At 42.5% G+C, this 27,948-nt stretch overlaps 1 protein-coding gene and 1 long non-coding RNA gene across 4 annotated transcripts in view; one reads left to right on the forward strand and one right to left on the reverse strand.

Moving 5' to 3' along the window:
* Positions 1-27,948, reverse strand: part of LOC146785475 (phospholipid scramblase 1-like) — a 454,376-nt gene that overhangs the window by 201,648 nt on the left and 224,780 nt on the right. The window lies entirely within an intron of this gene.
* LOC146785476 (uncharacterized) overlaps positions 1-27,948 on the forward strand; it is a 119,558-nt gene that overhangs the window by 78,737 nt on the left and 12,873 nt on the right. For all 3 annotated transcript variants that reach the window (XR_014970664.1, XR_014970666.1, XR_014970665.1), the window contains one exon: positions 9,418-9,583. This is a non-coding gene — a long non-coding RNA (uncharacterized LOC146785476). The remainder of the gene's footprint in view (positions 1-9,417; positions 9,584-27,948) is intronic.

Genomic DNA, 27,948 nt, shown 5'->3' on the forward strand with positions numbered 1-27,948 from the left:
GTCATGTGATACACAGCTCTATACAAAAACATATATGCACACATATTACAGTATTTTACACACTAGGGGTTTATTACTGTTCACTGCAAATTCATGTTTTTCTAGTTTATCTCTAGAACAACCATCTCTAAAACCAATTTCTGTTTTCACGGTGAGGCCGGAGTTCATGAGGACGTTGGTCTTTGCAATCCCCGTGTTTACGTCGCGAAGGCAGAGAGCAAAAGTAGGAATTCAATAGTCACCACCAAATGAAAAATTATAAATATATAAATAATTGTAACCATCACAATACATAAGTCACTATTTAAATAATTCTATGAAAACATTTATCAAAATTTCAATATCTCTATAACAATGTGTATTAATGATTCACTTATTTTTTTTGATATTGCCATCAATATTCACAACAACGTCGATAGTCGCAACATTATGGTCTAAGGGGGGCCCCCGCTGGCGGTCGCGTCATCATCACAAATATCGTGCACGATTAAAAAATTTATTTTGGACACATAACTTCTGTCACTAACACCCCCATTTCTCAAACATGGGGTCAGAGTACCGACTATTCTGACCCCTTTCACATGAATTTTCAGCTACAGGAACCGTACCTGATAGATAAAATGTCAGCCGCAACTTTCTGTTCAGGTTGCGTCCAACCAATCAGAGCATTCCTGTTGCCACGCACATTCGCAAAATATCAGCATCTACTGAATGTATTTACACCAAATAATCAAAAGGTACTCCCTTGAAACAACATCTACCTCTCTGCCAAATTTGGTGTAAGTCCGCTCAGCAGTTCAGACTGTAGGTGTGGCTAAAAGTTCCTATGGGAATTAACATTACAAATGCACCCATATTTCATACCCCAAATTCTCGGTCCTCACTGAACTAATCCCCCTCAAAGTTTCCATGACAACCAGAACCTTAACACTTTTTTGGGGGAAAATTTCATGAAGATTAGTCAAACGACATCAAAGTTATAGGCAAGTCAATAAATGGTTTTCCTATGGGAACATTGTCCGAACTATAACTACCCACTGGTGACTAATATATATATATCTGGCATCCTGTTTGTAAACTGGTTCTCCAGGTACCGGCATATCCATATAACTGAATATGTGTGTTTCCTTCCCGTTAGACCTGTTGCTGTAACTCTGTGCAGACATGGCTGAGGTCTGCAGGCTACCTGCCATCGTGGAGACCAGTCTGGTCAGCACTGACTGTGACTTTCAAATGAGAACCACAGAATCAGTAATACCTCCTCATACCTCTGGGCAAATTTAGTATAGGATTTGTATGTCAGAGAATTTTGATTTGTTCAGTTAACCACGCAGGCCCTATGTGATTCCTTTTTAATGTTACACAGAAAAATTATATTACCCCTGTTTTATTTCTTTTACGGGTAATAGTCTGGTAAGGTGATATTTATGGAATGGCTGTTCAGTTACTGAGGAAACTGTTTTGAAAGAATTTTGAAGGTGTCAACGTTTAAGGGGTCTAGTGGCTAAGGGCCAGATGTACAAAGCATTTTTGAGGTCACAAACAGTCTGATTCATAAAATTAGGCCATTTGTGACTGCAAAAATGTTTATTAAATGTACAAACACATTCCAAATTGCGATTCACTACTGTTACTGAATCACAATTTGTGTATGAGACTTGAGGGTTGTGTGTAAAAACTTTTTGGGGAGTTAGAAATGGCCCGATTCACAGAATCATATGGGAAGGGGTCCCCTAGGAGCCCCTTCCCCTTTGTGAATGAAAAATATTTTTGTTTAAGTGAAGTCAGTGGTCCACAGAAACACTGCCTCGTCTTAAACAAACAAAAAAAGTCAGATAAACCTATTTTAGCTCTTGGCTCTAGACAGTTCATCTGCTGTCTTGAAGAAGGCATGTTGTATATACTTTGTTGGCTTCAGCCCACCCGTAGGCTTCCCATTTGCTGCCTCTATCGTCACTCTCCTATTCTTTCTCCATGTTTGTCCATGGTATGCATGCATCATGCCGCTTCTTGTGTTTAGCCCTTCCAGAAAGCATGGATCAATTACTACTATCCACGCACTGCCCTCTTTTTAGGAAATGTTTTAGCAACTCTTTTTTATTTGTTGAAGAGCACTCACACTTGCATTCATGTTTTCACTCGTTCTGTTAAACAGGCCTGTAAATCTTGTTTCAATCTCATCACATTTGTTGTGCATTCAAAGACTGATTTCAAATGTCAGACGCTGTTTTCCAAGTGTGCATGTTTAGTTTTCTTTCTCTGACTTCAAAGTGATTGATTAAATGCCAGTGTCACCGGCGCTCATGGTGCATGGCTGCTTAGTTTACATTCATCAAGTAGCCTGGAAATCTCCTCCCACTTTTTCTCCACTCTCTTTTGAATTGATATAACTAAGCCATTGGGATCATCATGAGCGCTTTTCAAGCTGGACGCTTTGTTGTTGATGTTGTGCCTGAGTTATTTTTTTTATCAGTAAAAGGGGGTGCGGGCATAGGAGAGGAAGATCTGAAATGGAAACACCCACCCTGAGAGGTGTCTCTGGCTGCATTGGAAGGATCTCCATTCACACAGCTGCTCCCCATGCCTTCCGATTTAGATATCTTTCCTTTTAGTGTAAACAGCAGAACAGTTCTTAGCGCTGTGCTATATATTTAGCTGTTGTCGCAGCACTGCTTCCCACTTTATGAAATGTTGCTTTACACACCGGAAAGGCTCACTCCACAGATGGTATAGGTTTCAAATACAGTCACGAGAAGCCATGCCTTCCTGTCTTAGCCGATAACTGTGCAGTAACTAATTTGTATGAATGTTTTTTATGTGTGTGTCTCTCCATTTATTTATTTATTTATTTATTTATTTTTTGTCCTCATTCACCTCAGAAAAAGAGAAAGATGTCCATTTGTTCTGCCCTTATCGTTTGTTTGGGTTACCAACCTCTTAACGGGCATACTCCAATAAACACCAACCTTTCTGCGGCTGTATCTCATACCCGGTATTATACCGGTACTGCAAGAAAACAAACCTTACAGGCCCTGAAGCAGTACAGGAGTGTTAGCCGGTGTAATCATTGGACGTGAAAACATACTAATATCGTAAAATATAGCCCCAACCATTACTTCATTCACCTTCCAGCCAAACAGTTAATAGATTCCAGAAAGCCTTCTTTTTTGACATTTTCCCAGAGAGATCCATTCGAGACATATATGTTAGGGATTCCAACCAATCCGAATGCTGTGGGTTTATGTTGCTTACCCATTTACGAAAGATTTCCCTTCTGGCCAATAATACAGCATAAAACAGCAAATCTCTAGAAGTACCTGTTATCTCATCATCCACTCCAAAAATAACCAGAGAGAGGCTTACCTTTATTAGCCGACCCAAAATGCCTGTCATGATTGTTTCTACTTTGTTCCAGAACTCTCTGATTTCTGGACATAAAAAGAACATATGGACATCGGCTGCCTTTTCCAACCCACATTTCGCACAACTGGATTGGGTTCCTTTCCCCATCTTGGAAAGTTTCTCTGGTGATATGTAAGCCCTATGAAGTGAAAAAAGGTGGTTTCTTCTTAAAAAGGCGGGTTTAACTGTGTTATAAAGAGTGCGCATAGATACTTGCCAAATATTCTGTAACTGGTCGCCAGGCAAGTATTTTCCCCACAGCTTCTCCGCCAAAGTGAATTCTCCATCCATGCTGTCTTGAAGGTACCAATACCAAAGAGATATTTCTTTGCTTCCCGGTGGCTTACTTATCAGTTGATCTTCCAGGATGTTATTAGTACCCAATGTCGATGTCTTGCTTTGCGCCCAACTTTTTAATTGTAGATACTTAAATTTTGAGAGGGAGCCCATCATCAATCCATTTAAGTCATACCAAGATAACAAATGTCCATCTCTAAACAGGTCCCCCCAGATGTTTAATTTGGCTTCTCTGATTGATAGTGCCAATTTATCATTAAGACACTCAGGGGTCCCTGGGGAATCCCAGATTGGGGCAAAATAAGAATAATAATCCATTTTCAACGAGCGTCGTATATGATACCACATTGATGCCATCGAATGCAGTACCTTCAATTTAACTTTTTTGAAGAATTTAGGATCTCCAAATTTAAAAAGAAAGCCATCAGGTTTAATTTTTTGCTCTTTTAGCATAGCTGTAAACATTGAACCTATTACAGATCTATCGGGGGTCTTCAGAAGCACTCTGGAGTTTTTTAATTGGAAGGCCCACGCATACAGTTGAATGTCGGGTAAAGTTAAACCCCCCTTCTCCCTTCTTCTGCGTAGCTTCTTCCAAGAAATCCTAATCCCTTTATTAGCCCAAATAAAAGAATTAATTGCTTGCTGGATACTGTGTATAGTAGCATTGTTAAAATGTAACGGTAAAGAATTAAATATGAAAGTGATTTTTGGCAGGATACACATTTTTACCAGGCTGACTCTCCCTAAAATAGTTAATGGGAGATATATCCAGTTTTTCATTAATTGTGCAATCTCTTTAGACACTCTTCTTAAGTTTGTTTCAGCAATTTGATTAATATCCTGGACTATTCTAAGACCAAGATACCGTATCTCCCTTTTAACTAATGGATTAGAGCTAACCTGGTTCCATATCATAGCTTCGGTCTTAAGTTGGTTTACAGAGTACCCTGATATTCTTCCAAAGTCTGTCGCTATACGCATAATAATAGGCAGAGTAGCATCGAAATTAGATGAGTATATCATGAGGTCATCAGCATATAGGGCGACTTTTTTAACCCAGTTACCCTGACAAAATGGTGGAATGTCAGCTGAATGTCTAATTCTAAAGGCCAAGGGTTCCATATATAAATTAAATAGAAGAGGAGAGAGGGGGCATCCCTGTCTTGTGCCTCTGAAGATCTTGAAGGCGGAAGATAATCTGCCGTTGACTAATACTCTTGCCATCGGCTCTTTGTATATGTGTTTTATAGCCTGACAGAAATTATCACCCAGATTATAACTTTTTAATACAGAGAACAGGTAAGACCATCGAACCTTATCGAATGCCTTAGAGGCATCCAAAGTTGTTATAGCTAACGGTGTATTAAGGCAAGTTGCAAAATCGATAGCCCCAACAAGCTCATAAGAAAGCTCATGTAGATATCTTCCTTTCACAAAACCTCTCTGGTCTTCATGGATGATATATCCCGCAATTTTGGCTAGTCTGTCAGCTAACATCTTAGTAAAAAGTTTATAATCTGAATTTAAGAGTGATATAGGCCTATAAGACTCACAAGATACAGGATTTTTACCCGGTTTCAAAATAAGGGTAATTGTCGCCTCATTCCATGATTTTGGTAATTGTATTCCTTGATATAATATCTCATTTATCACTAATGTTAGGAGTGGGGATATCTCGTCGACTAAAATCTTATACATCTCTGTTGGAATGCCATCTGGCCCTGCTGCCTTGCCTCCTTTACTGGAATGAATTACTTTAGTTACTTCTTCCTTACTAACTGCTTGATTTAAAATATTCTGTTGACTAATATCTATAGGACTAGTAGATTCATTGAGCCAATCCTCTACCTCAGTTCCTACAATATCCTCTTTTTCTTCTGTGTATAAATCACTAAAGAAGTCTTTAAAAGTCTCTCTTATCTCCGTTTCCCTGTTAAGTATGGCTCCAGACCGTTCTTCTTTGATCTCCTTAATCCTATTCCTGCTCCGATCTGACTTGACTTTCCAAGCTAAAAGTTTTCCCACCCCCTCACCATATTCAAAGTGTGCCAACTTACTGGTCTCCCACCTTTTTTTAACTCTTAACTGGAGAATCTCTAATAATTGATTTTTCTTAGATAGTAGCAACTTCCCAAGCTCCTCTTGTTCTTCTGATTCAGATCCACTTATGTGTAGCTCTATGTTTTCCATCTCTTCCTCTAGTTGCGATATTTCACTTCTGTATTTTTTATTTGTATAGTTCATTATACTAGAGATTTTACCCCTTAAAAAGGCCTTTAGACTGTCCCACACTATTCCATTTGATGCCGAGCCTATATTAATCTCTATGAATTCTCTAACGTCAGCTTTAAGCTTTTCCATTACTTCGGTATCCATTAATATAGTTCTATCCAATGTCCACCTAATCTCTTCACGCTCACTACTATTTTTTAGAGTTAAAAGTACTGCCGAGTGGTCTGATAAATGAGCCGCCTTATAATTGATGTCTAAAATATCTTCTCTAAGACCCCAGTCCACAAGAAAGTAGTCAATCCTTGACCTACTGCCATATTTTTTATTATGGAATGATATTCCCTGTTGAAACCCTGCTCTTTCTCTCCAAAGATCACATATTGTGTGTTGAGTCATCAAGTTTTTTAATAATGTACGTGAGTTTGGGGTTGGAATGGTTCTAGTTTTACTTGATTTATGCAATTTTAAATCTAGCACAACATTGAAATCCCCTCCCATAATTATCGGACCAGTGAAATCTAAGAGGTTAGAGAATAGGTTCGTCAAAGGTTCACAATCATCATAATTCGGTCCATAATAGCCTACTAGCGTCAATGATCTGTCGTCGATTTTAGCTTCTGCAATAATCCATCTACCCACTTTATCTGTTTTTGTACGTGTTACCCAGACTTTTGTCTGTTTTTTTACTATTATGGCCACCCCCCTAGTATTCCCGCTTTGGTCCGTGCAAAACACTTGTTGTACCCATCTTAATTTTCCAAAGATGTCTAAACACTCCTTTTTCAATAGATGCGTTTCTTGTAGGATCAATATTTGTGTGGGGGAGTCTTTTAGATATTGGAGTAGCTTAGCCCTTCGACCCTTCACCCGTAACCCATTTATATTCCAGGATAATATCTGTATGGACATATCTTTGATAATTTAATGCTAAATATAAGCACTAATACTGAGGTGTCTGAGGATTTTATTTTTATATTTTTACCCATATGCTCCCCACCCTGTGACCCCATTCCCTCCCCCACCCTCCCCTGGAGAACCCACCCCTGCTTGTGTCTCTCCATTTTTTGTGCATGTATTTGTGTGTGCATGTTTGCATGGATATTTGTATACAAGTGGCTGCATATGGGTGTGTAAATGCCTCTATCTGTGCATGGGTGAGCGTTTTCTGTGTGGTTGGCTCTACAGTCTCTGTAAAAGTATCTGATTATATAGATGTAAAGCAGTGTATAGCTAAGCATTTTTATATAGGCATTTGTGTATATGTGATGGTATTGGTGTGTATGTGTGTCTGTGCCTTTCAGCTTGCGTCTCTTTGTTCTGTCACTATGTTTTTGAGTAATCGTATTGTTTTACACATTCAAAGCTGAAATGTTAGCATGTAATGGGGTTTCAACTCAAACACTCCATAATAATTCGATTCCATTGCCCTAAGTGTTTAGTGACTGTATTTGGAGTTTTCTGTTGAAGAGCAAAAACATAAACAGAAAATAACACACAATTAAAGAAAACCATCCATTACCATCATATAATTTTCCATTCCCCATCCCCTTCCTCATTGCTGCTTTCCCCCTTGAGTACTCCCTCCAAAACATCAATGCTTGGTTTTCTTGCCATTGATGGCTGCACTCTCCTCTGTGCTGCTAGGAATTCGAGATTCCAGCTGTCCCTGCACCATCACTTTATCTCCCACCTCAATGGCTGCAATTCATGCTCTTAGTTCCGCCTGCACGTGCTTTGCCACCATTTCCCGTGCTGCTGCAGGCAATGCCCCATTCACCCCTCATGCTCACCTTTTGCTGAAGGTAATGTCAGCGGGTGGCGTGTTGTACATCTCCTCCATTGCTACAGCTAAAATCCCCCCACCTCTTTGCTCCATTTGTTCCCACCCCAGAGCTGTCTGTTCTTCTCCTCTTCTCACATGTCCTGGAAGTAGAGCCTGGTTTTTCAGGAGCAGTGTGCCTGCCTGGCATCCCCACACCAATTCTGCTTTCCGTTTTGCTGCACAAGACACCGTGGATATTAAAGTATTGCCAAATTAAATCCATAGTATGCGTGGTGTGTTAGTCTTTCCAGGGATGGGTACTTTAGTGTCCAGAATATGTAAATCTCTGCACTGTAAGTCTCACTGTTTCTGTATGCTTGACCAGTATGAGGCACAGCCTTTTTTCTTGTGTTTAGAAACTAGGAATGTCTTTTCTCTGCCAAACCTGGTCCCCTTAGAGTGGTAATGCTTACCTTGGCTTTCTGTTTCATTTGCTACTCTTCCATTCATCCTCGTGTTTTCTTGCACCTTTTCAATGGTGGCACCTCTGCTACGGAGGAGTATTGCCCCACTGCTTGGAGAGCAGTGAAGATGAAAAATAAAATGATAATCACTGAACGTTATTATCATTTTATTTTTTAGTTCCTAGGTGCGGGGAAGGGCTGACCAGAGCAAGGACAAGGGGTACGAGTTGTTTTCACTCTCAAAGTGCGCAGGACTGTGTGGCCGACTCTCTTGGGCCAGCCAAACTGTCCTGCACACTTTGCAACTTCCCCACCAGGCTGTAATGCACCAGCCTGGTGAGGAACATGCACAGAATCCTTTTCCCCATCTGAGCATCCAACCATGGCACTCTGACCAATCACAACGTGAAGCAGGGTCTAGTTTTACCCTATAGTGCCCCAGGCCCATTCTGTCTATATCTGAAGCATGAGAGTCTCAATTGACCCTGCCAGCCCACAGACAGGATTGTGTTAAAATTATCCACATTGCCTTGAGCATCTACAGAGGCAGTAGGCCCCATGCTTTCCTGTATACTCAGACGTATCTCTCCTATGACCTCTGCGTGTACATCTTTCTAAACATGAAGATGGAGCAATGAAAGGATGCGTCTGTCATCTAGAAGAACAACATTGGCTAAGAGTAGGAGTCGGGGCCAACTGGGACTTTCCACAGTCGTGGAAACTAAGACAGTGACATGGCTCAAAATAATAGTTGACCTTTTGATAAACTTTTGCACCTTTTATCACTTCTGCCCTCTTAATTTTCCAAGAAGTGTCGCAAAGTGCTTCATGTTCTACGGTCAAGCACCTGCTAAAGTTTTGATTCTGTGGTCAATAGTTCCTCATTAAAAGAGTAGAAAGAGCTGCACATCAGTCCATTCGTTGACCACCTCGCATAGTGCACTCTTGTGTCATGACACGTGTGTGCTACCGGTTAGCCATATTATCTAGCATTTTGACTGAGGTTGTAATGCTTCATTGTACTTTGAAACTCTCTCTCCCTCTCTCTTTTCTTGCATTGCCGTGATTTTAAACTTACTAAATTGCATGTTTTTACTCATGATCTGTGATGTGCCTTTGAAACTTGTTATTTGCTAGACTGCAGAGTGTTATTGGTGGATAATGATGTGTTTTTTACATTTATTGTTTAAATCGCTTGAATAAATAGTGCCACTCTTGACTCAATTCCTACATTTCACATGTGTCTTATTTTTTTAGATAGCACATATATGCAGTAAATTATGTGGTAAAAATTACCCTAAAGGGACTGTGTAAAAGAATTTCCAGACTGCAAGGAGAGGGAACGTTCCTCTGTGTCGGTGGCCGGAGATTACCCCTCGGTGCCTCTTCCTTACTGAATTACCACACACACACTCACACACAGGTAAGTCAAAGAACTTTAGTTTTTTATTTGTCTTTGCCTTGCCCCGGTGCAGAGTCTGGCTGTGGTCAGTTGAGGACTTGTAGGTGTGATACTACCTAAGCCACAGTTCCTTGCCGACTGGTGTCTTGCCACGACAAGCAACCCTTTTAATATGACACACGTGAGCAGGCACTGAGCCAGGATTTATTGTTACATTTTAACGTTTCGCGGTTGCGGTTTTTGAGTTTCCCATGCACGGTTTTAGGTCTCGCGAGCCAAAGGCTCGAAGAGACATTTTATATGTGGGATTTTCAAAGTGCTACCCACAGTCTTTTGGCTGGCCTAAACCTTGAGTGCACGAGATCACATGCGCGTGCACAGCTGCTCCTCTGCTCATTGCATTCCCCCCTCCCTTCTCACCCAGCCCTTTGATGCTCTGCTTGATTACTTTCACTTTCGCCCGCTTTGACCCTTGCATTCCCCCCTCCCTTCTCACCCAGCCCTTTGATGCTCTGCCCCCATCTCCCTCCTCCCTGGGCGTGAAGGGAGACAGAGCCATCCTGCTTGATTAATGGCTTTTTTATTTTACTGCTTCAACAGAACCAGCAGGCCACCAGTCACCCACTTCAGCTCTGTCAGTGCCCCACGGACTTTCGGTTTATGCTGCTGAAAGAGCATACAGTGAAAAGACTATGTGCCAGCTGATATGTTAAGAGCGTCTCACTCTGGGGCTCTGTTCAGTAATGATGTAGCTTTAAATTAATGTCTGCCTCAATGAGTACTTAATAATGATGAAATACAAGTCAGATAAAAAAACTACCGCATTTCGGTAGCAACATTATCTAAGAACACAGAAGATCGTATGGCCTGTGGAACAAAGAGTTGTTTTTGTGCGACTTCCTTGTTTAAAGCACATAGTCATGGGCTCTCAATCACATGCATGATCAAACAGGGACATGCAGCTGAAATGTGATAAAAAGTTCCACACAAATTTCACAAAAGAAAACCACAAGGCTTGCGTGCAGATCAAAGACAGTTTATATGCAGCCAAAAAGGATAGTGCTGATCTCAAGGCATATGACTAACTAATTGACTCACTCTCACTGACTCACTCTCTCTCTCTCATGACTCACTCTCACTGACTCACTCTCACTAATTGACTCACTCTCACAGACTCACTAATTGACTCACTCTCACAAACTCACTAATTGACTCACTCTCACTGACTCACTCTCTCTCTCTCACTAATTGACTCACTCTCACTGGCTCACTTGCTCACAAATTGACTCACTCTCACTGAGTCACTCTCTCACTAATTGACTCACTCTCACTGACTCTCTCTCTCTCTCATGACTCACTCTCACTGACTCTCTCTCTCTCATAACTCACTCTCACTGACTCAATCTCACTAATTAACTTGCTCTCACTGACTCACTCACTAATTGACTCACTCTCAATGACTCACTAATTGACTCACTCTCACTGACTCACTCACTCTCTCACTAATTGACTCACTCACTGGCTCACTCTCACTGACTTACTCTCACGGACTCACTAATTGACTCACTGAGTCACTCTCTCACTAATTGACTCACTCTCACTAATTGACTCACTCTCTCACTAATTGACCCACTCTCACTAATTGACTCACTCTCACTGACTTACTCTCACGGACTCACTAATTGACTCACTCTCACTGACACACTCACTAATTGACTCACTCTCACTGACACACTCACTAATTGACTCACTCTCAATGACTCACTAATTGACTCACTCTCACTGACACTCTCACTAATTGACTCACTCTCACTGACTCACTCACTAATTGACTCACTCACTAATTGACTCACTCTCACTGACTCACTCTCTCACTAATTGACTCACTCTCACTGGCTCACTAATTTACTCACTCTCACTGAGTCACTCTCTCACTAATTGACTCACTCTCACTGACTCACTCTCTCTCTCATAACTCACTCTCACTGACTCACTCTCACTAATTGACTCTCTCTCACTGACTCACTCGCTGATTGACTCACTCACTGAGTCACTCTCTCACTAATTGACTCACTCACACTGACTCACTCTCTCTCTCTCATGACTCACTCTCACTGACTCACTCACTAATTGACTCACTCACTGAGTCACTCTCTCACTAATTGACTCACTCTCTCACTAATTTCCACACTCTCACAGACTCACTCTCACACACTCACTCATTGGCTCACTCTCACTGGCTCACTCTCACTGGCTCACTAATTGACTCACTCACACTGACTCACTCTCTCTCTCATAACTCACTCTCACTGACTCACTATCACTAATTGACTCACTCTCACTGACTCACTCACTGAGTCACTCTCTCACTAATTTCCACACTCTCACAGACTCACTCTCACAGACTCACTCACTCACTCATTGGCTCACTCTCACTGGCTCACTCTCACTGGCTCACTAATTGACTCACTCTCACTGGCTCACTCTCACTAATTGACTCAGTCTCACTGACTCACTCACTAATTGACTCACTGTCAATGACTCACTAATTGACTCACTCACTGAGTCACTCTCTCTCACTAATTGACTCACTCTCACTGGCTCACTTGCTCACTAATTAACTCACTCTCACTGAGTCACTCTCTCACTAATTGACTCACTCTCACTGACTCACTCTCACTAATTGACTCACTCTCACTGAGTCACTCTCTCACTAATTGACTCACTCTCACTGACTCACTCTCACTAATTGACTCACTCTCACTGAGTCACTCTCTCACTAATTGACTCACTCTCACTGACTCACTCACTAATTGACTCACTCTTACTGATTGACTCACTCTTACTGATTAACTCACTCACTAATTGACTCACTCTCACTGACTCACTCTCTCACTCATTGACTCACTCTCACTGACTCACTCTCACTCACTCATTGACTCACTCTCACTGGCTCACCATACCACAGGAATGTTCCACAGGCAAATATAAACTTTCTTTACAGTATTCTTGTTGCATCCTTTTGTAGTGTGATCGAAGTATACTACAGTTACACATATAAAGGAATCAAGGCCTAAAGCAAGTACATTAAAATGAAGTAAATATTGCCTACTTGATACTAGAGATGTGGGAAATAGTAACTGTGGTTAATTTATATACTCTATTCACATTAAGTGGCGATTAATGGTTACTTTAGTTACTCTTTTCCCTTGCTCCGTGCCATAAGCAGTGACTTGAAAAAAGACCACTTATGCCATAGGTTGACTCACTCACACTGACTCACTATCACTGACTCACTATCACTAATTGACTCACTCACTGACTCACTCACTAATTGACTCACTCAGTCACTCTCTCACTAATTGACTCACTCTCTCTAATTGCCACACTCTCACTGACTCACTCTCACAGACTCACTAATTGACTCACTCACTAATTGACTCACTCACTAATTGACTCACTCACAGACTCACTAATTGACTCACTCACTAATTGACTCACTCACTAATTGACTCACTCACTAATTGACTCACTCTCAATGACTCACTAATTGACTCACTCTCACTGACACTCACTAATTGACTCACTCTCACTGACTCACTCACTAATTGACTCACTAATTGACTCACTCTCACTGACTCACTCACTAATTGACTCACTCTCACTGACTCACTCTCACTAATTGACTCACTCTCACTGACCCACTCTCACTAATTGACTCACTCTCACTGACTCACTCGCTGATTGACTCACTCACTGAGTCACTCTCTCACTAATTTCCACACTCTCACAGACTCACTCTCACAGACTCACTCTCACTCACTCATTGGCTCACTCTCACTGGCTCACTCTCACTGGCTCACTAATTGACTCACTCTCACTGGCTCACTCTCACTAATTGACTCAGTCTCACTGACTCACTCACTAATTGACTCACTCTCAATGACACTAATTGACTCACTCACTGAGTCACTCTCTCACTAATTGACTCACTCTCACTGACTCACTCTCACTAATTGACTTACTCTCACTGACTCACTCTCACTGACTCACTCTCACTAATTGACTCACTCTCACTGACTCACTCTCACTGACTCACTAATTGACTCATTCTCACTGACTCACTCACTAATTGACTCACTAATTGACTCTCTCACTGACTCACTCTCACTAATTGACTCACTCTCACTGAGTCGCTCTCTCACTAATTGACTCACTCTCACTGACTCACTCTCTCTCTCATAACTCACTCTCACTGACTCACTCACTAATTGACTCACTCTCACTGACTCACTCGCTGATTGACTCACTCACTGAGTCACTCTCTCACTAATTGACTCACTCACACTGACTCACTCTCTCTCTCATGACTCACTCTCACTGACTCACTCACTAATTGACTCACTCACTGAGTCACTCTCTCACTAATTGACTCACTCTCTCACTAATTTCCACACTCTCACAGACTCACTCTCACTCACTCATTGGCTCACTCTCACTGGCTCACTCTCACTGGCTCACTAATTGACTCACTCTCACTGGCTCACTCTCACTAATTGACTCAGTCTCACTGACTCACTCACTAATTGACTCACTCTCAATGACTCACTAATTGACTCACTGTCACTGAGTCACTCTCTCTCTTATGACTCACTCTCACTGACTCACTCTCACTAATTGACTTAGTCTCACTGACTCACTCACTAATTGACTCACTGTCAATGACTCACTAATTGACTCACTCACCGAGTCACTCTCTCTCACTAATTGATTCACTCTCACTGGCTCACTTGCTCACTAATTAACTCACTCTCACTGAGTCACTCTCTCACTAATTGACTCACTCTCACTGACTCACTCTCACTAATTGACTCCCTCTCACTGAGTCACTCTCTCACTAATTGACTCACTCTCACTGAATCACTCTCACTAATTGACTCACTCTCACTGAGTCACTCTCTCACTAATTGACTCACTCTCACTGACTCACTCACTAGTTGACTCACTCTTACTGATTGACTCACTCTTACTGATTGACTCACTCACTAATTGACTCACTCACTAATTGACTCACTCTGACTGACTCACTCTCTCACTCATTGACTCACTCTCACTGACTCACTCTCACTCACTCATTGACTCACTCTCACTGGCTCACCATACCACAGGAATGTTCCACAGGCAAATATAAACTTTCTTTACAGTATTCTTGTTGCATCCTTTTGTAGTGTGATCGAAGTATACTACAGTTACACATATAAAGGAATCAAGGCCTAAAGCAAGTACATTAAAATGAAGTAAATATTGCCTACTTGACACTAGAGATGTGGGAAATAGTAACTGTGGTTAATTTATATACTCTATTCACATTAAGTGGCGATTAATGGTTACTTTAGTTACTCTTTTCCCTTGCTCCGTGCCATAAGCAGTGACTTGAAAAAAGACCACTTATGCCATAGGTTGACTCACTCACACTGACTCACTATCACTGACTCACTATCACTAATTGACTCACTCACTGACTCACTCACTAATTGACTCACTCAGTCACTCTCTCACTAATTGACTCACTCTCTCTAATTGCCACACTCTCACTGACTCACTCTCACAGACTCACTAATTGACTCACTCACTAATTGACTCACTCACTAATTGACTCACTCACAGACTCACTAATTGACTCACTCACTAATTGACTCACTCACTAATTGACTCACTCTCAATGACTCACTAATTGCCTCACTCTCACTGACACTCACTAATTGACTCACTCTCACTGACTCACTCACTAATTGACTCACTAATTGACTCACTCTCACTGACTCACTCACTAATTGACTCACTCTCACTGACTCACTCTCACTAATTGACTCACTCTCACTGACCCACTCTCACTAATTGACTCACTCTCACTGACTCACTCGCTGATTGACTCACTCACTGAGTCACTCTCTCACTAATTTCCACACTCTCACAGACTCACTCTCACAGACTCACTCTCACTCACTCATTGGCTCACTCTCACTGGCTCACTCTCACTGGCTCACTAATTGACTCACTCACACTGACTCACTCTCTCTCTCATGACTCACTCTCACTGACTCACTATCACTAATTGACTCACTCTCACTGACTCACTCACTAATTGACTCACTCACTGAGTCACTCTCTCACTAATTGACTCACTCTCTCACTAATTTCCACACTCTCACAGACTCACTCTCACAGACTCACTCTCACTCACTCATTGGCTCACTCTCACTGGCTCACTCTCACTGGCTCACTAATTGACTCACTCTCACTGGCTCACTCTCACTAATTGACTCAGTCTCACTGACTCACTCACTAATTGACTCACTCTCAATGACTCACTAATTGACTCACTCACTGAGTCACTCTCTCTCACTAATTGACTCACTCTCACTGGCTCACTTGCTCACTAATTAACTCACTCTCACTGAGTCACTCTCTCACTAATTAACTCACTCTCACTGAGTCACTCTCTCACTAATTGACTCACTCTCACTGACTCACTCTCACTAATTGACTCACTCTCACTGACTCACTCTCACTGACTCACTCTCACTAATTGACTCACTCTCACTGACTCACTCTCACTGACTCACTAATTGACTCATTCTCACTGACTCACTCACTAATTGACTCACTAATTGACTCTCTCACTGACTCACTCTCACTAATTGACTCACTCTCACTGAGTCGCTCTCTCACTAATTGACTCACTCTCACTGACTCACTCTCGCTCTCATAACTCACTCTCACTGACTCACTCACTAATTGACTCACTCTCACTGACACACTCGCTGATTGACTCACTCACTGAGTCACTCTCTCACTAATTGACTCACTCACACTGACTCACTCTCTCTCTCATGACTCACTCTCACTGACTCACTCACTAATTGACTCACTCACTGAGTCACTCTCTCACTAATTGACTCACTCTCTCACTAATTTCCACACTCTCACAGACTCACTCTCACTCACTCATTGGCTCACTCTCACTGGCTCACTCTCACTGGCTCACTAATTGACTCACTCTCACTGGCTCACTCTCACTAATTGACTCAGTCTCACTGGCTCACTAATTGACTCACTCTCACTGGCTCACTCTCACTAATTGACTCAGTCTCACTGACTCACTCACTAATTGACTCACTCTCAATGACTCACTAATTGACTCACTGTCACTGAGTCACTCTCTCTCTTATGACTCACTCTCACTGACTCACTCTCACTAATTGACTTAGTCTCACTGACTCACTCACTAATTGACTCACTGTCAATGACTCACTAATTGACTCACTCACCGAGTCACTCTCTCTCACTAATTGACTCACTCTCACTGGCTCACTTGCTCACTAATTAACTCACTCTCACTGAGTCACTCTCTCACTAATTGACTCACTCTCACTGACTCACTCTCACTTATTGACTCCCTCTCACTGAGTCACTCTCTCACTAATTGACTCACTCTCACTGAATCACTCTCACTAATTGACTCACTCTCACTGAGTCACTCTCTCACTAATTGACTCACTCTCACTGACTCACTAGTTGACTCACTCTTACTGATTGACTCACTCTTACTGATTGACTCACTCACTAATTGACTCACTCACTAATTGACTCACTCTCACTGACTCACTCTCTCACTCATTGACTCACTCTCACTGACTCACTCTCACTCACTCATTGACTCACTCTCACTGGCTCACCATACCACAGGAATGTTCCACAGGCAAATATAAACTTTCTTTACAGTATTCTTGTTGCATCCTTTTGTAGTGTGATCGAAGTATACTACAGTTACACATATAAAGGAATCAAGGCCGAAAGCAAGTACATTAAAATGAAGTAAATATTGCCTACTTGACACTAGAGATGTGAGAAATAGTAACTGTGGTTAATTTATATAATCTATTCACATTAAGTGGCGATTAATGGTTACTTTAGTTACTCTTTTCCCTTGCTCCGTGCCATAAGCAGTGACTTGAAAAAAAGACCACTTATGCCATAGGTTGGCTCACTCACACTGACTCACTATCACTGACTCACTATCACTAATTGACTCACTCACTGACTCACTCACACTGACTCACTATCACTGACTCACTATCACTAATTGACTCACTCACTGACTCACTCACTAATTGACTCACTCAGTCACTCTCTCACTAATTGACTCGCTCTCTCACTAATTGACTCACTCTCACAGACTCACTCTCACAGACTCACTCACAGACTCACTCTCACAGACTCACTCACTAATTGACTCACTAATTGACTCTCTCACTGACTCACTCTCACTAATTGACTCACTCTCACTGAGTCACTCTCTCACTAATTGACTCACTCTCACTGACCCACTCTCTCTCTCATAACTCACTCTCACTGACTCACTCTCACTAATTGACTCTCTCACTGACTCACTCGCTGATTGACTCACTCACTGAGTCACTCTCTCACTAATTGACTCACTCACACTGACTCACTCTCTCTCTCATGACTCACTCACTAATTGACTCACTCACTGAGTCACTCTCTCACTAATTGACTCACTCTCTCACTAATTTCCACACTCTCACAGACTCACTCTCACTCACTCATTGGCTCACTCTCACTGGCTCACTCTCACTGGCTCACTAATTGACTCACTCTCACTGGCTCACTCTCACTAATTGACTCAGTCTCACTGACTCACTCACTAATTGACTCACTCTCAATGACTCACTAATTGACTCACTGTCACTGAGTCACTCTCTCTCTTATGACTCACTCTCACTGACTCACTCACTAATTGACTCACTAATTGACTCACTCTCACTGACTCACTCACTAATTGACTCACTCTCACTGACTCACTCTCACTAATTGACTCACTCTCACTGACCCACTCTCACTAATTGACTCACTCTCACTGACTCACTCGCTGATTGACTCACTCACTGAGTCACTCTCTCACTAATTTCCACACTCTCACAGACTCACTCTCACAGACTCACTCTCACTCACTCATTGGCTCACTCTCACTGGCTCACTCTCACTGGCTCACTAATTGACTCACTCACACTGACTCACTCTCTCTCTCATGACTCACTCTCACTGACTCACTATCACTAATTGACTCACTCTCACTGACTCACTCACTAATTGACTCACTCACTGAGTCACTCTCTCACTAATTGACTCACTCTCTCACTAATTTCCACACTCTCACAGACTCACTCTCACAGACTCACTCTCACTCACTCATTGGCTCACTCTCACTGGCTCACTCTCACTGGCTCACTAATTGACTCACTCTCACTGGCTCACTCTCACTAATTGACTCAGTCTCACTGACTCACTCACTAATTGACTCACTCTCAATGACTCACTAATTGACTCACTCACTGAGTCACTCTCTCTCACTAATTGACTCACTCTCACTGGCTCACTTGCTCACTAATTAACTCACTCTCACTGAGTCACTCTCTCACTAATTAACTCACTCTCACTGAGTCACTCTCTCACTAATTGACTCACTCTCACTGACTCACTCTCACTAATTGACTCACTCTCACTGACTCACTCTCACTGACTCACTCTCACTAATTGACTCACTCTCACTGACTCACTCTCACTGACTCACTAATTGACTCATTCTCACTGACTCACTCACTAATTGACTCACTAATTGACTCTCTCACTGACTCACTCTCACTAATTGACTCACTCTCACTGAGTCGCTCTCTCACTAATTGACTCACTCTCACTGACTCACTCTCGCTCTCATAACTCACTCTCACTGACTCACTCACTAATTGACTCACTCTCACTGACACACTCGCTGATTGACTCACTCACTGAGTCACTCTCTCACTAATTGACTCACTCACACTGACTCACTCTCTCTCTCATGACTCACTCTCACTGACTCACTCACTAATTGACTCACTCACTGAGTCACTCTCTCACTAATTGACTCACTCTCTCACTAATTTCCACACTCTCACAGACTCACTCTCACTCACTCATTGGCTCACTCTCACTGGCTCACTCTCACTGGCTCACTAATTGACTCACTCTCACTGGCTCACTCTCACTAATTGACTCAGTCTCACTGGCTCACTAATTGACTCACTCTCACTGGCTCACTCTCACTAATTGACTCAGTCTCACTGACTCACTCACTAATTGACTCACTCTCAATGACTCACTAATTGACTCACTGTCACTGAGTCACTCTCTCTCTTATGACTCACTCTCACTGACTCACTCTCACTAATTGACTTAGTCTCACTGACTCACTCACTAATTGACTCACTGTCAATGACTCACTAATTGACTCACTCACCGAGTCACTCTCTCTCACTAATTGACTCACTCTCACTGGCTCACTTGCTCACTAATTAACTCACTCTCACTGAGTCACTCTCTCACTAATTGACTCACTCTCACTGACTCACTCTCACTTATTGACTCCCTCTCACTGAGTCACTCTCTCACTAATTGACTCACTCTCACTGAATCACTCTCACTAATTGACTCACTCTCACTGAGTCACTCTCTCACTAATTGACTCACTCTCACTGACTCACTAGTTGACTCACTCTTACTGATTGACTCACTCTTACTGATTGACTCACTCATTAATTGACTCACTCACTAATTGACTCACTCTCACTGACTCACTCTCTCACTCATTGACTCACTCTCACTGACTCACTCTCACTCACTCATTGACTCACTCTCACTGGCTCACCATACCACAGGAATGTTCCACAGGCAAATATAAACTTTCTTTACAGTATTCTTGTTGCATCCTTTTGTAGTGTGATCGAAGTATACTACAGTTACACATATAAAGGAATCAAGGCCGAAAGCAAGTACATTAAAATGAAGTAAATATTGCCTACTTGACACTAGAGATGTGAGAAATAGTAACTGTGGTTAATTTATATAATCTATTCACATTAAGTGGCGATTAATGGTTACTTTAGTTACTCTTTTCCCTTGCTCCGTGCCATAAGCAGTGACTTGAAAAAAGACCACTTATGCCATAGGTTGGCTCACTCACACTGACTCACTATCACTGACTCACTATCACTAATTGACTCACTCACTGACTCACTCACACTGACTCACTATCACTGACTCACTATCACTAATTGACTCACTCACTGACTCACTCACTAATTGACTCACTCAGTCACTCTCTCACTAATTGACTCGCTCTCTCACTAATTGACTCACTCTCACAGACTCACTCTCACAGACTCACTCACAGACTCACTCTCACAGACTCACTCACTAATTGACTCACTAATTGACTCTCTCACTGACTCACTCTCACTAATTGACTCACTCTCACTGAGTCACTCTCTCACTAATTGACTCACTCTCACTGACCCACTCTCTCTCTCATAACTCACTCTCACTGACTCACTCTCACTAATTGACTCTCTCACTGACTCACTCGCTGATTGACTCACTCACTGAGTCACTCTCTCACTAATTGACTCACTCACACTGACTCACTCTCTCTCTCATGACTCACTCACTAATTGACTCACTCACTGAGTCACTCTCTCACTAATTGACTCACTCTCTCACTAATTTCCACACTCTCACAGACTCACTCTCACTCACTCATTGGCTCACTCTCACTGGCTCACTCTCACTGGCTCACTAATTGACTCACTCTCACTGGCTCACTCTCACTAATTGACTCAGTCTCACTGACTCACTCACTAATTGACTCACTCTCAATGACTCACTAATTGACTCACTGTCACTGAGTCACTCTCTCTCTTATGACTCACTCTCACTGACTCACTCACTAATTGACTCACTAATTGACTCACTCTCACTGACTCACTCACTAATTGACTCACTCTCACTGACTCACTCTCACTAATTGACTCACTCTCACTGACCCACTCTCACTAATTGACTCACTCTCACTGACTCACTCGCTGATTGACTCACTCACTGAGTCACTCTCTCACTAATTTCCACACTCTCACAGACTCACTCTCACAGACTCACTCTCACTCACTCATTGGCTCACTCTCACTGGCTCACTCTCACTGGCTCACTAATTGACTCACTCACACTGACTCACTCTCTCTCTCATGACTCACTCTCACTGACTCACTATCACTAATTGACTCACTCTCACTGACTCACTCACTAATTGACTCACTCACTGAGTCACTCTCTCACTAATTGACTCACTCTCTCACTAATTTCCACACTCTCACAGACTCACTCTCACAGACTCACTCTCACTCACTCATTGGCTCACTCTCACTGGCTCACTCTCACTGGCTCACTAATTGACTCACTCTCACTGGCTCACTCTCACTAATTGACTCAGTCTCACTGACTCACTCACTAATTGACTCACTCTCAATGACTCACTAATTGACTCACTCACTGAGTCACTCTCTCTCACTAATTGACTCACTCTCACTGGCTCACTTGCTCACTAATTAACTCACTCTCACTGAGTCACTCTCTCACTAATTAACTCACTCTCACTGAGTCACTCTCTCACTAATTGACTCACTCTCACTGACTCACTCTCACTAATTGACTCACTCTCACTGACTCACTCTCACTGACTCACTCTCACTAATTGACTCACTCTCACTGACTCACTCTCACTGACTCACTAATTGACTCATTCTCACTGACTCACTCACTAATTGACTCACTAATTGACTCTCTCACTGACTCACTCTCACTAATTGACTCACTCTCACTGAGTCGCTCTCTCACTAATTGACTCACTCTCACTGACTCACTCTCGCTCTCATAACTCACTCTCACTGACTCACTCACTAATTGACTCACTCTCACTGACACACTCGCTGATTGACTCACTCACTGAGTCACTCTCTCACTAATTGACTCACTCACACTGACTCACTCTCTCTCTCATGACTCACTCTCACTGACTCACTCACTAATTGACTCACTCACTGAGTCACTCTCTCACTAATTGACTCACTCTCTCACTAATTTCCACACTCTCACAGACTCACTCTCACTCACTCATTGGCTCACTCTCACTGGCTCACTCTCACTGGCTCACTAATTGACTCACTCTCACTGGCTCACTCTCACTAATTGACTCAGTCTCACTGGCTCACTAATTGACTCACTCTCACTGGCTCACTCTCACTAATTGACTCAGTCTCACTGACTCACTCACTAATTGACTCACTCTCAATGACTCACTAATTGACTCACTGTCACTGAGTCACTCTCTCTCTTATGACTCACTCTCACTGACTCACTCTCACTAATTGACTTAGTCTCACTGACTCACTCACTAATTGACTCACTGTCAATGACTCACTAATTGACTCACTCACCGAGTCACTCTCTCTCACTAATTGACTCACTCTCACTGGCTCACTTGCTCACTAATTAACTCACTCTCACTGAGTCACTCTCTCACTAATTGACTCACTCTCACTGACTCACTCTCACTAATTGACTCCCTCTCACTGAGTCACTCTCTCACTAATTGACTCACTCTCACTGAATCACTCTCACTAATTGACTCACTCTCACTGAGTCACTCTCTCACTAATTGACTCACTCTCACTGACTCACTAGTTGACTCACTCTTACTGATTGACTCACTCTTACTGATTGACTCACTCACTAATTGACTCACTCACTAATTGACTCACTCTCACTGACTCACTCTCTCACTCATTGACTCACTCTCACTGACTCACTCTCACTCACTCATTGACTCACTCTCACTGGCTCACCATACCACAGGAATGTTCCACAGGCAAATATAAACTTTCTTTACAGTATTCTTGTTGCATCCTTTTGTAGTGTGATCGAAGTATACTACAGTTACACATATAAAGGAATCAAGGCCGAAAGCAAGTACATTAAAATGAAGTAAATATTGCCTACTTGACACTAGAGATGTGGGAAATAGTAACTGAGGTTAATTTATATAATCTATTCACATTAAGTGGCGATTAATGGTTACTTTAGTTACTCTTTTCCCTTGCTCCGTGCCATAAGCAGTGACTTGAAAAAAAGACCACTTATGCCATAGGTTGGCTCACTCACACTGACTCACTATCACTGACTCACTATCACTAATTGACTCACTCACTGACTCACTCACACTGACTCACTATCACTGACTCACTATCACTAATTGACTCACTCACTGACTCACTCACTAATTGACTCACTCAGTCACTCTCTCACTAATTGACTCGCTCTCTCACTAATTGACTCACTCTCACAGACTCACTCTCACAGACTCACAGACTCACTCTCACAGACTCACTCACTAATTGACTCACTAATTGACTCTCTCACTGACTCACTCTCACTAATTGACTCACTCTCACTGAGTCACTCTCTCACTAATTGACTCACTCTCACTGACCCACTCTCTCTCTCATAACTCACTCTCAATGACTCACTCTCACTAATTGACTCTCTCACTGACTCACTCGCTGATTGACTCACTCACTGAGTCACTCTCTCACTAATTGACTCACTCACACTGACTCACTCTCTCTCTCATGACTCACTCACTAATTGACTCACTCACTGAGTCACTCTCTCACTAATTGACTCACTCTCTCACTAATTTCCACACTCTCACAGACTCACTCTCACTCACTCATTGGCTCACTCTCACTGGCTCACTCTCACTGGCTCACTAATTGACTCACTCTCACTGGCTCACTCTCACTAATTGACTCAGTCTCACTGACTCACTCACTAATTGACTCACTCTCACTGACTCACTAATTGACTCACTGTCACTGAGTCACTCTCTCTCTTATGACTCACTCTCACTGACTCACTCTCACTAATTGACTTAGTCTCACTGACTCACTCACTAATTGACTCACTGTCAATGACTCACTAATTGACTCACTCACCGAGTCACTCTCTCTCACTAATTGACTCACTCTCACTGGCTCACTTGCTCACTAATTAACTCACTCTCACTGAGTCACTCTCTCACTAATTGACTCACTCTCACTGACTCACTCTCACTAATTGACTCCCTCTCACTGAGTCACTCTCTCACTAATTGACTCACTCTCACTGACTCACTCTCACTAATTGACTCACTCTCACTGAGTCACTCTCTCACTAATTGACTCACTCTCACTGACTCACTCACTAATTGACTCACTCTCACTGACTCACTCTCTCACTCATTGACTCACTCTCACTGACTCACTCTCACACACTCATTGACTCACTCTCACTGGCTCACCATACCACAGGAATGTTCCACAGGCAAATATAAACTTTCTTTACAGTATTCTTGTTGCATCCTTTTGTAGTGTGATCGAAGTATACTACAGTTACACATATAAAGGAATCAAGGCCGAAAGCAAGTACATTAAAATGAAGCAAATATTGCCTACTTGACACTAGAGATGTGGGAAATAGTAACTGTGGTTAATTTATATAATCTATTCACATTAAGTGGCGATTAATGGTTACTTTAGTTACTCTTTTCCCTTGCTCCGTGCCATAAGCAGTGACTTGAAAAAAAGACCACTTATGCCATAGGTTGACTCACTCACTATCACTAATTGACTCACTCACTATCACTAATTGACTCACTCACTGACTCACTCACACTGACTCACTATCACTGACTCACTATCACTAATTGACTCACTATCACTGACTCACTATCACTAATTGACTCACTCACTGACTCACTATCACTAATTGACTCACTCACTGACTCTCTCACTAATTGACTCACTCAGTCACTCTCTCACTAATTGACTCACTCAGTCACTCTCTCACTAATTGACTCACTCAGTCACTCTCTCACTAATTGACTCACTCTCTCACTAATTGACTCACTCTCTCACTAATTGACTCACTCTCTCACTAATTGACTCACTCTCACAGACTCACTCTCACAGACTCACTCTCACAGACTCAATCTCACAGGCTCACTCTCACTGGCTCACTCTCACTGGCTCACTCTCACAGACTCACTCTCACAGACTCACTCTCACAGGCTCACTCTCACAGGCTCACTCTCACAGGCTCACTCTCACAGACTCACTCTCACAGACTCACTCTCACAGACTCACTAATTGACTCACTCTCACTGACCCACTCTCACTAATTGACTCACTGACTCACTCACTAATTGACTCACTCTCAATGACTCACTAATTGACTCACTCTGACTCACTCTCTCTCATGACTCACTCTCACTGACTCTCTCACTAATTGACCCACTCTCACAGACCCACTAATTGACTCACTCACTAATTGACTCACTCTCACAGACTCACTAATTGACTCACTCACTAATTGACTCACTCACTAATTGACTCACTCTCACAGACTCACTAATTGACTCACTCTCACTGACTCACTCACTAATTGACTCTCTCACTGACTCACTCTCACTAATTGACTCACTCTCACTGACTCACTCTCACTGACTCACTAATTGACTCACTCTCACTGACTCACTCACTAATTGACTCACTAATTGACTCACTCTCACTGACTCACTCTCACTAATTGACTCACTCTCACTGACTCACTCACTAATTGACTCACTCTCACTGACTCACTCTCACTAATTGACTCACTCTCACTGACTCACTCACTAATTGACTCACTCTCACTGACTCACTCACTAATTGACTCACTCTCACTGACTCACTCACTAATTGACTCACTCTCACTGACTCACTCACTAATTGACTCACTCTCACAGACTCACTCTCACAGGCTCACTCTCACAGGCTCACTCTCACAGGCTCACTCTCACAGGCTCACTCTCACAGACTCACTCACAGACTCACTCTCACACTCACTAATTGACTCACTCTCACTGACTCACTCTCACTAATTGACTCACTGACTCACTCACTAATTGACTCACTCTCAATGACTCACTAATTGACTCACTCTGACTCACTCTCTCTCATGACTCACTCTCACTGACTCTCTCACTAATTGACTCACTCACACAGACTCACTTACTAATTGACTCACTCTCAATGACTCACTAATTGACTCACTCTCACTGACTCCCTCTCTCCCTCTCACTAATTGACTCACTCTCACTGGCTCACTTGCTCACAAATTTACTCACACTCACTGAGTCACTCTCTCACTAATTGACTCACTCTCACTGACTCACTCTCTCTCTCATGACTCACTCTCACTGACTCAATCTCACTAATTAACTCGCTCTCACTGACTCACTCACTAATTGACTCGCTCTCAATGACTCAAAAATGGACTCACTCTCACTGACACACTCTCTCACTAATTGACTCACTCACTAGCTCACTGACTTACTCTCACGGACTCACTAATTGACTTACTCTCACGGACTCACTAATTGACTCACTCTCACTGACACACTCACTAATTGACTCACTCTCACTGACACACTCACTAAGTGACTCACTCTCAATGACTCACTAATTTACTCACTCTCATGACTCACTTTCACTGACTCACTATCACTAATTGACTCACTAATTGACTCACTCTCTCCCTAATTGCCACTCTCACTGACACACTCTCACTGACACACTCTCACTGACACACTCTCACTGACACTCTCACTAATTGACTCACTCTCACTAATTGACTCACTCTCACTGACTCACTAATTGACTCACTCACTGACTCTCTCTCTCAATCTCACTAATTGACTCGCTCTCACTGACTCACTCACTAATTGACTCACTCTCAATGACTCACTCTCTCATGACTCACTCTCACTAATTGACTCAGTCTCACTGACTCACACTAATTGACTCACTCTCAATGACTCACTAATTGACTCACTCTCACTGACTCACTCTCTCTCACTAATTGACTCACTCTCACTGGCTCACTAATTTACTCACTCTCACTGAGTCACTCTTACTAATTGACTCACTCACACTGACTCACTCTCTCTCTCTCATAACTCACTAACTGACTCACTCTCACTAATTGACTCACTCTCACTGACTCACTCACTAATTGACTCGCTCTCAATGACTCAAAAATGGACTCACTCTCACTGACACACTCTCTCACTAATTGACTCACTCACTAGCTCACTGACTTACTCTCACGGACTCACTAATTGACTTACTCTCACGGACTCACTAATTGACTCACTCTCACTGACACACTCACTAATTGACTCACTCTCACTGACACACTCACTAAGTGACTCACTCTCAATGACTCACTAATTGACTCACTCTCACTGACTCACTCTCTCTCATGACTCACTTTCACTGACTCACTATCACTAATTGACTCACTCACTGAGTCACTCTCTCACTAATTGACTCACTCTCTCCCTAATTGCCACTCTC

The sequence above is a fragment of the Triturus cristatus genome, chromosome 11, assembly GCF_964204655.1.
Source record: "Triturus cristatus chromosome 11, aTriCri1.1, whole genome shotgun sequence".
Classification (NCBI taxonomy): domain Eukaryota; kingdom Metazoa; phylum Chordata; class Amphibia; order Caudata; family Salamandridae; genus Triturus; species Triturus cristatus.